We start from the raw sequence: 9,014 nt of genomic DNA, 5'->3' as shown, positions 1-9,014 counted from the left end.
GGAATTGAAACGTTCCTCTTCGTCCGCCGTCTCGGAGTTCCTGCAGCGTCTGGTGAAGCCACCTGTCCGCTGGCCACTGGCCAGAGTCCACGAACTGCTGGCGCCGTGCGGTGATCGAGACAAATCACGTGACGTATTGCTACGCAGACTTCCTCCGAAACGTATGTTGAGGGACCCGGATAATTTCTATCCCCTGCTACTCATATGGTATCAAACCAAGCAAGGGTCACCAGCCTCACTTTGATCCTTGCTCTCCGTCTTCAGGCCACAAGTGGCCCATCGGGACCATCCGACCGCTGTGTCATCCTCACTGAGGATGCGGATGGGAGGGGCGTGTGATCAGCACACCCCACTCCCGGTCGTTATGATGGTTTTCTTTGACCGGAGCCGCTACTATTCGGTCGAGTAGCTCCTCAGTTGGCCTCACGAGACTGAGTGCACCCCGAAAAATGGCAACAGCGCATGGCGGCCTGGAGGGTCACCCATCCGAGTGCCAGCCACGCCCGACAGCGCTTAACTTCGGTGATCTGACGGGAACCGGTGTATCCACTACGGCAAGGCCGTTGCCACTTTGATCCTTGGGGAAGGTTAAATTAGTTACTTCCACTACACCACTGCCGACGGCGTTGCCGCAGTGGTAACATCGGTTCCCGTCAGATCACCGAAGTTAAGCGCTGTCGGGCTGGGCTAGCACTTGGATGGGTGACCGTCCGATCTGGCGAGCTCTGTTCGCAAGAGGGGTGCACTCAATCCTTATGAGGCAAACTGAGGAGCTACTTGATTGAGAAGCAGTGGCTCCGGTCACGAAAACTGACAACGGCCGGGAGAGTTATGTGCTGACCATGTGCCCCTCCGTATCCGCATCCAGCGACGCCCCTGGGCTGAGAGGATGAAACGGCGGCCGGTCGGTACCGTTGGGTGTTCCGAGGCCTGTTCGGATGGAGAGAGTTTCACTAAACCACCACTTCATGCTTTATAGCAGCCCGATTACTTTCAAAAGACTCCTCAATCCGACTACTGCACTAGATAACAAACAATACAAATTGTCTCTGTACTGCCACCAACCGGTTTTTTCACCCCCGTAAACTACACAGTACCATAGTCTACAGCAAGGAGGATATGGGCATTCACAAGAATTTCGCAGTTAAAATTTACATTGAAGCGAAGCACAATTTATTCTAGAACGAATTTTTCACTCTGCAGCAGAGTTTGCGCTCATATCAAACTTCTTGGCACAGCAAAAGTCTGCCGGACTGCTATTGGAGGTCGGGAACTTGATTTTCACGGGCAAGTGCTGCACCGACTGAGCTACCCAACAACGACTCACGACCCGTCCTCACAGCTTTACTACCTTCCAAACTTCACAGTTCTTCGGTGACGTTTCCGGAACTAGCATTTACATGTAACTGGATCACATTAATATACGATCAAATAGTCAAATGGCTCAAATGGCTCAAATGGGGACTTAACTTCTAAGGTCATCAGTCCCCTAGAACTTAGAACTACTTAAACCGAACTAACCTAAGGACATCACACACATCCATGCCCGAGGCAGGATTCGAACCTGCGACCGTAGCGGTCGCGCGGTTCCAGACTGTAGCACCTAGAACCGCTCGGACACCCCGGCCGGCTCAAAAAGTCACTTACACATTTATGAGCGTGTATTTGACAGGATGGGTTAGCTGCAGACTACTGTACCTCGACAAGTACATAAATAAGACACGTGTTTAGATTAACCTCTCAGCTCAAAAGAGAGCATACGACCGTTTCTTAAATATTTATACGTATTTTCTACTGAAACGCATCGTATATTTTCGCAGAAAGTTCCGTGCCGTTCTATTTTCAGAAAACACTTGCGCTGGCCGCAGAGTACCGTGGTGTCATGTAATTTTTCGGAGCTCTACGTTCCCCTCCTCAGTCGTATGGCTCTTGCGGTCGCCGCCCTGAATAATACTCCGCTGGGTTCGCCGCGTCATGGCGGCATACCCGTTTACACACGCTGAAACATTCATGGCGGTTCTTTTATTACCTTGACACTTGGCTCTAAATGCTGTGTTTAGGACACCGCCGGAGGTGCACTAAATTTCAGGTCCGCAGTAAAAGTTGCGTCGGCGGCAAGTTATCCTACAGGACAGCGGCCAAGTTTTTAGACAAGTAACGACCACGTGTGTGGGAAGGAGAGCGACGAGTGGTTACGCCAAAGTTGGGCTGCTGCTTTATGTCCGGTGATAACACTCGTGCTACACACATTAATGGCATTTCGGTCTGTCAACTTGCCGTCATAAAGTGCTTCTATTGCCATACCGATCGTTACCTTGTATAAAAAACGTTTTCCACCACAAACAAAGCTGATAGTATTTGCTAATAGTATGTAAAATATGCACAGTAACATAGTAAGCACTGAAGGAAAGTAGTTTCTGCTGACGGCATCCTTATGCAGGGTTTACTTGCAAGTCTGGATGAACAGACATTAATGACGACTGACAGCAGTCCGAAATTGATTCAAAACAGATTCACTGAATGCGAATATTCTGGCATCAGCTGTGTTAGGTGTATATATATTACCTATCAGAGCGATATAAAAATCGGATTTCCCGCTTATCGACAGCTGTCGCCTTAACCAGTTCGGCTATTCGTGCCCATTAGTCCTCTACCATTCCCGTGTTCAACCAGACGTGCAAGTAGGTACAGAGTTAGTTTACTCATACTGAGTATGAAGGGGCGATCTGTATTTACTTTTTTAGGAGAAGAAAAACTTCTTGGCCAGGATCGCAATAAAACACTGTATTGTGGATTACAGGTATCGGTAAAACCACGTTACGAAGATCTGATGATGGTAACATAGTTTTACCGAAACCAGCTATCCACAATACAGTGTTTTATTGCGACCTTGGCTAAGAAATTTTTCTTCCACGATAAATACACAGTGATTCAAAAAGAAAGAACAGATTTCACTTGTTTATTTACAGACAAACGACGAAAGATGGAAACATATTGCGCATGTCACTGGATGGAGGAAAGTTCAAAGTTTTATGTTCGTACAGCCGCTGTACCACACATTCAACATGAGCACCATGCATTTCTCGAGAAATATAGAAACGGTAGTGCATTTCATTCCACATACGAATCAATAGGTTTCTGCTGATTTACTCTACAGCTTCAGCAGCTCATCTTCTCAGCTCCTGAAGAGTAGCTGCCGTAGACTCCGTCTTTTACGAATACCCACAGAAAAAAATCGCAGAGCGTGAGGTCTGATGACCTGGGAGGCCAAAAGTAATGCACAAGATCTTGTTTCCAGAATGAGATTTTCACTCCACAGCGGAGTGTGCGCTGATATGAAACTTCCTGGCAGATTAAAACTGTGTGCCGGACCGAGACTCGCTTTGCCTTTCGCGGGCAAGTGCTCTACCAACTTTTTTTTTTCTAAATCTGACTTTCGTCTATATTGTTCGTTGAATTTGTTCGTGGCGGATGTCTGATAACACTCGTTCAGGTTGTTCGTTGATCCGTTTACAGTGGGTAGCTAAACCCTCTGACCGAACACGCTGAGCTACCGTGCCGGCGATCGCATTTTGTTCGTTTTCGGTCGTTGTCTCTGCTCTGGGCGGGCGTCGAAAGACACCCGTTTCAGTTCGTTGTTGATCCAACGGAACACGCTGAGCTACCATGTCGGTTACTTTTTTTTTTTTTTTTTTTTTTTTTTTGTCGAGATAGTTCATTGCGTTTGGTCTGTGCGGACATCACAAGACATCCATTCAAGTTGATCGTTGATTGCTTTACTCAGGATTAAAACTGTGTGCCGGACCGAGACTCGAACTCGGGCAAGTGCTCTGCCATCTGAGCTCCCCAAGCACGACTCACGCCACATCCTCACAACTGCTTTACTTCCGCCAGTACCTCGTCTCCTACTTTCCAAACTTCACAGAAGCTCTCCTGCGAACCTTGCAGAACTATCACTCCTGGAAGAAAGGATATTGCGGAGACATGACTTAGCCACAGCCTGGGGGATGTTTCCAGAATGAGATTTTCGCTTTGCAGCGGAGTGTGCGCTGATATCCTTTCTTCCAGGAGTGCTGGTTCTGCAAGGTTCGCAAAAGCTTGAGGACGGGACGTGAGTCGTGCTTGGGTAGCTCATATGGTAGAGCACTTGCCCACAAAAGGCAAAGGTCCCGAGTTCGAGTCTCGGTCCGGCACACAGTTTTAATCTGCCAGGAAGTTTCAAGACCTTGTTGTCCACCTAGTCCAATCCAAAGTTGTGGGATGATGTAGTTAAGATAACGCCCATCAAGGCGAATGAGAGGCGGGGCTCCGTCGTCTATAAAAATGAAATCATTGGAATCTTTTTGAAGCTGAGGAAACAACCAGTTCTGCAGCATGTCCAAGTATGACATTCCTGTCACAGCTTCCTCCGAAAAAAAAAAGAAACATCCATATACTTCGTGAACAGAAACGGCGCAAATCACATTCAGTTTCGGCGAGTCTCTTTCATGTCCTACGACGACGTCAAGACTTTGTGACCATCAAATTCTTACTTTATGGCTGTTTACTTTACCCGTCAGGTGAAACGCCGATTCGTCCGAAAAGATGAGTCGCTCGGAAAAAGTGTCCTCTGCCACATTCTGAAGGACTGAAATGCAAAATTCGTACCTTCTGTTATGGTCTAGAGGATGAAATTCTGTAATGCTTCACATGCAGGCGTCATTTCAGAAAACGCCACACCGTCGTTTGAGGAAGCTGATGTTCCAGGTCTGCCCGTCTTGTGGACTTCCGAGGAATCCGTGTGAACGCACGCCGGATACGGTCGACATTTTCATCACATGTGTGTGGCCGACCAGTGCTCTTCTCTTTGTATATGCAACCAGCTTTCACGAATTTTGTATGCCATCGTAAATTTGCTTGCGCAGAGGTGATCCCTTGCTGGATCGATGGCGGAATGCACTTTGCACTTGTACAATGGCTTGACTTCATGCAGATTCCAACATACAAAATGATTTTTCTTGTGGTGTAGTCACCTGGTTTGCTATAAACAACCAACGACACAGCTTTGTCAAAACTTTGAACCTTCTTCTATACAGTGACTTTCGCGATGTTTCTGTCTTTTACAGTTTGTAATAAACAACTGAAATCTGTTCTTTCTTTTTGAATAATTCGAGTTTACATGCCGTGGCAGGCACAAGACGATAATGTCATGGGTTTAGATTCCTCATAGTCTCGCTCTCACTGGTGCGGGAGTTCAGAATCAAGTAGCGAGCAGTAAGTGATGAATGTAGGGGGCTATGATATTGAGGTGTAGACAGTGTGATGTACGGAATTCTGGATTGGTCCTGGAGGCGGGCATGGGCAACCGATGTTGTTAAGGCGACTGCTCGCGTTCCGTGTTCCAGTCCCAGTCCGTTCGCCCCAGGTAGCTGCGTGGTCAGCGCGACGGAATGTCAAGCCTAACGGCCCGGGTGCGATTCCTGGCTGGGTCGGAAATTTTCTCCGCTCAGGGACTGGGTGTTCTGTTGTCCTTATCATCTTCATTTCATCCCCATCAATACGCAAGTCGCCGAAGTGGCGTCAACTCGAAAGACTTGCACCAGGCGAACGGTCTACCCGACGGGAAGCCCTAGCCACACCGCATTTGCAGTCCCAGTCCAACACAAATTTTCATATTCCTCTTATAGGTATTACATGTATACCTAACACAGCTGAAGCCAAGATATTCGCATTCGGCGAATTTCTTTCGACTTATACAGGGTGTTTGGTTATTATAGGCAGAAACGAAAGTGGCTAGTAGAGGACAATGAAACAGGCAAATAACCCAAGTAAAAGTACGTCCGGAAAGCAATGGTTTCCCCGATATAACGTATGAGCAAGTGCAGTAATACCTTTGTTACAATATATCTAAGGCTACATTTTGGATGATATTCCATCGGGTGAATGGATTTCATTATGGTACGTGCATGATGGTGCACCAACACCTTTCATGCGTTATTCGGCAATAAGTAGCACGAATCTTCGACAAGTGTACCGGTCGTGACTTGCCAATTACATGGCCTCTGAAATTAAAATGTCAAGACGAAAAAAGTTTACCTTATCGGGGTTAGAACACGGAATCTATCGCCGCAGTTTCCTACCCACAAATAGGCAATAAATACAGGTTTATTTCACCATAGCGAGACGTGCGCATGAATGAACTGCAAATACTGTGAGGAAAAATTCTCTGCTGACTGGGAGTCAAACACCGCACATATCGTTGTTGACTACACGCGAAGAGACATTAAATATTGAATTCTTTTTCGCCAATAGCTGTTGTTGTTGTTGTGGTCTTCAGTCCTGAGACTGGTTTGATGCAGCTCTCCATGCTACTCTATCCTGTGCAAGCTTTTTCATCTCCCAGTACCTACTGCAACCTACATCCTTCTGAATCTGCTTAGTGTATTCATCTCTTGGTCTCCCCCTACGATTTTTACCCTCCACGCTGCCCTCCAATGCTAAATTTGTGATCCCTTGATGCCTCAGGACATGTCCTACCAACCGATCCCTTCTTCTAGTCAAGTTGTGCCACAAACTTCTCTTCTCCCCAATCCTATTCAGTACCTCCTCATTAGTTACGTGATTTACCCACCTTATTTTCAGCATTTTTCTGTAGCACCACATTTCGAAAGCTTCTATTCTCTTCTTGTCCAAACTATTTATCGTCCATGTTTCACTTCCATACATGGCTGCACTCCATACAAATACTTTCAGAAATGACTTCCTGACACTTAAATCTATACTCGATGTTAACAAATTTTTCTTCTTCAGAAACGATTTCCTTGCCATTGCCAGCCTACATTTTATATCCTCTCTACTTCGACCATCATCAGTTATTTTGCTCCCCAAATAGCAAAACTCCTTTACTACTTTAAGTGTCTCATTTACTAATCTAATTCCCTCAGCAGCACCCGACTTAATTAGACTACATTCCATTATCCTTGTTTTGCTTTTGTTGATGTTCATCTTATATCCTCCTTTCAAGACACTGTCCATTCCATTCAACTGCTCTTCCAAGTCCTTTGCTGTCTCTGACAGAATTACAATGTCATCGGCGAACCTCAAAGTTTTTATTTCTTCTCCATGAATTTTAATACCTACTCCGAATTTTTCTTTTGTTTCCTTTACTGCTTGCTCAATATACAGATTGAACAACATCGGGGAGAGGCTACAACCCTGTCTCACTCCCTTCCCAACCAATGCTTCCCTTTCATGTCCCTCGACTCTTATAACTGCCATCTGGTTTCTGTACAAATTGTAAATAGCCTTTCGCTCCCTGTATTTTACCCCTGCCACCTTTAGAATTTGAAAGAGAGTATTCCAGTCAACATTGTCAAAAGCTTTCTCTAAGTCTACAAATGCTAGAAACGTAGGTTTGCCTTTCCTTAATCTTTCTTCTAAGATAAGTCGTAAGGTCAGTATTGCCTCACGTGTTCCAGTGTTTCTACGGAATCCAAACTGATCTTCCCCGAGGTTGGCTTCTACTAGTTTTTCCATTCGTCTGTAAAGAATTCGTGTTAGTATTTTGCAGCTGTGACTTATTAAACTGATAGTTCGGTAATTTTCACATCTGTCAACACCTGCTTTCTTTGGGATTGGAATTATTATATTCTTCTTGAAGTCTGAGGGTATTTCGCCTGTTTCATACATCTTGCTCACCAGATGGTAGAGTTTTGTCAGGACTGGCTCTCCCACGGCCGTCAGTAGTTCCAATGGAATATTGTCTACTCCGGGGGCCTTGTTTCGACTCAGGTCTTTCAGTGCTCTGTCAAACTCTTCACGCAGTATCGTATCTCCCATTTCATCTTCATCTACATCCTCTTCCATTTCCATAATATTGTCCTCAAGTACATCGCCCTTGTATAGACCCTCAATATACTCCTTCCACCTTTCTGCTTTCCCTTCTTTGCTTAGAACTGGGTTTCCATCTGAGCTCTTGATATTCATACAAGTCGTTCTCTTATCTCCAAAGGTCTCTTTAATTTTCCTGTAGGCGGTATCTATCTTACCCCTAGTGAGATAGGCCTCTACATCCTTACATTTGTCCTCTAGCCATCCCTGCTTAGCCATTTTGCACTTCCTGTCGATCTCGTTTTTGAGACGTTTGTATTCCTTTTTGCCTGTTTCACTTACTGCATTTTTATATTTTCTCCTTTCATCAATTAACTTCAATATTTCTTCTGTTACCCAAGGATTTCTACTAGCCCTCGTCTTTTTACCTACTTGATCCTCTGCTGCCTTCACTACTTCATCCCTCAAAGCTACCCGTTCTTCTTCTACTGTATTTATTTCCCCCATTCCTGTCAATTGCTCCCTTATGCTCTCCCTGAATCTCTGTACAACCTCTGGTTCTTTTAGTTTATCCAGGTCCCATCTCCTTAAATTCCCACCTTTTTGCAGTTTCTTCAGTTTTAATCTACAGGTCATAACCAATAGATTGTGGTCAGAGTCCACATCTGCCCCTGGAAATGTCTTACAATTTAAAACCTGGTTCCTAAATCTCTGTGTTACCATTATATAATCTATCTGATACCTTTTAGTATCTCCAGGGTTCTTCCATGTATACAACCTTCTTTCATGATTCTTAAACCAAGTGTTAGTTATGATTATGTTGTGCTCTGTGCAAAATTCTACCAGGCGGCTTCCTCTTTCATTTCTGTCCCCCAATCCATATTCACCTACTATGTTTCCTTCTCTCCCTTTTCCTACACTCGAATTCCAGTCACCCATGACTATTAAATTTTCGTCTCCCTTCACAATCTGAATAATTTCTTTTATTTCATAATACATTTCTTCAATTTCTTCGTCATCTGCAGAGCTAGTTGGCATATAAACTTGTACTACTGTAGTAGGTGTGGGCTTCGTATCTATCTTGGCCACAATAATGCGTTCACTATGCTGTTTGTAGTAGCTTACCCGCATTCCTATTTTCCTATTCATTATTAAACCTACTCCTGCATTACCCCTATTTGATTTTGTGTTTATAACCCTGTAGT

General features: G+C 45.0%; 1 pseudogene; it reads right to left on the bottom strand.

Annotated features, from left to right (window-relative positions):
• Window positions 1-450: 450 nt before the first annotated feature.
• Window positions 451-568, bottom strand: LOC124778605 (annotated as a pseudogene).
• Window positions 569-9,014: the final 8,446 nt, after the last annotated feature.

Source organism: Schistocerca piceifrons, chromosome 2 (assembly GCF_021461385.2).
Source record: "Schistocerca piceifrons isolate TAMUIC-IGC-003096 chromosome 2, iqSchPice1.1, whole genome shotgun sequence".
Lineage (NCBI taxonomy): Eukaryota > Metazoa > Arthropoda > Insecta > Orthoptera > Acrididae > Schistocerca > Schistocerca piceifrons.
The sequence above is the reverse complement of the archived record's forward strand: the minus strand, read 5'-3'. Positions and strand labels throughout refer to the sequence as shown.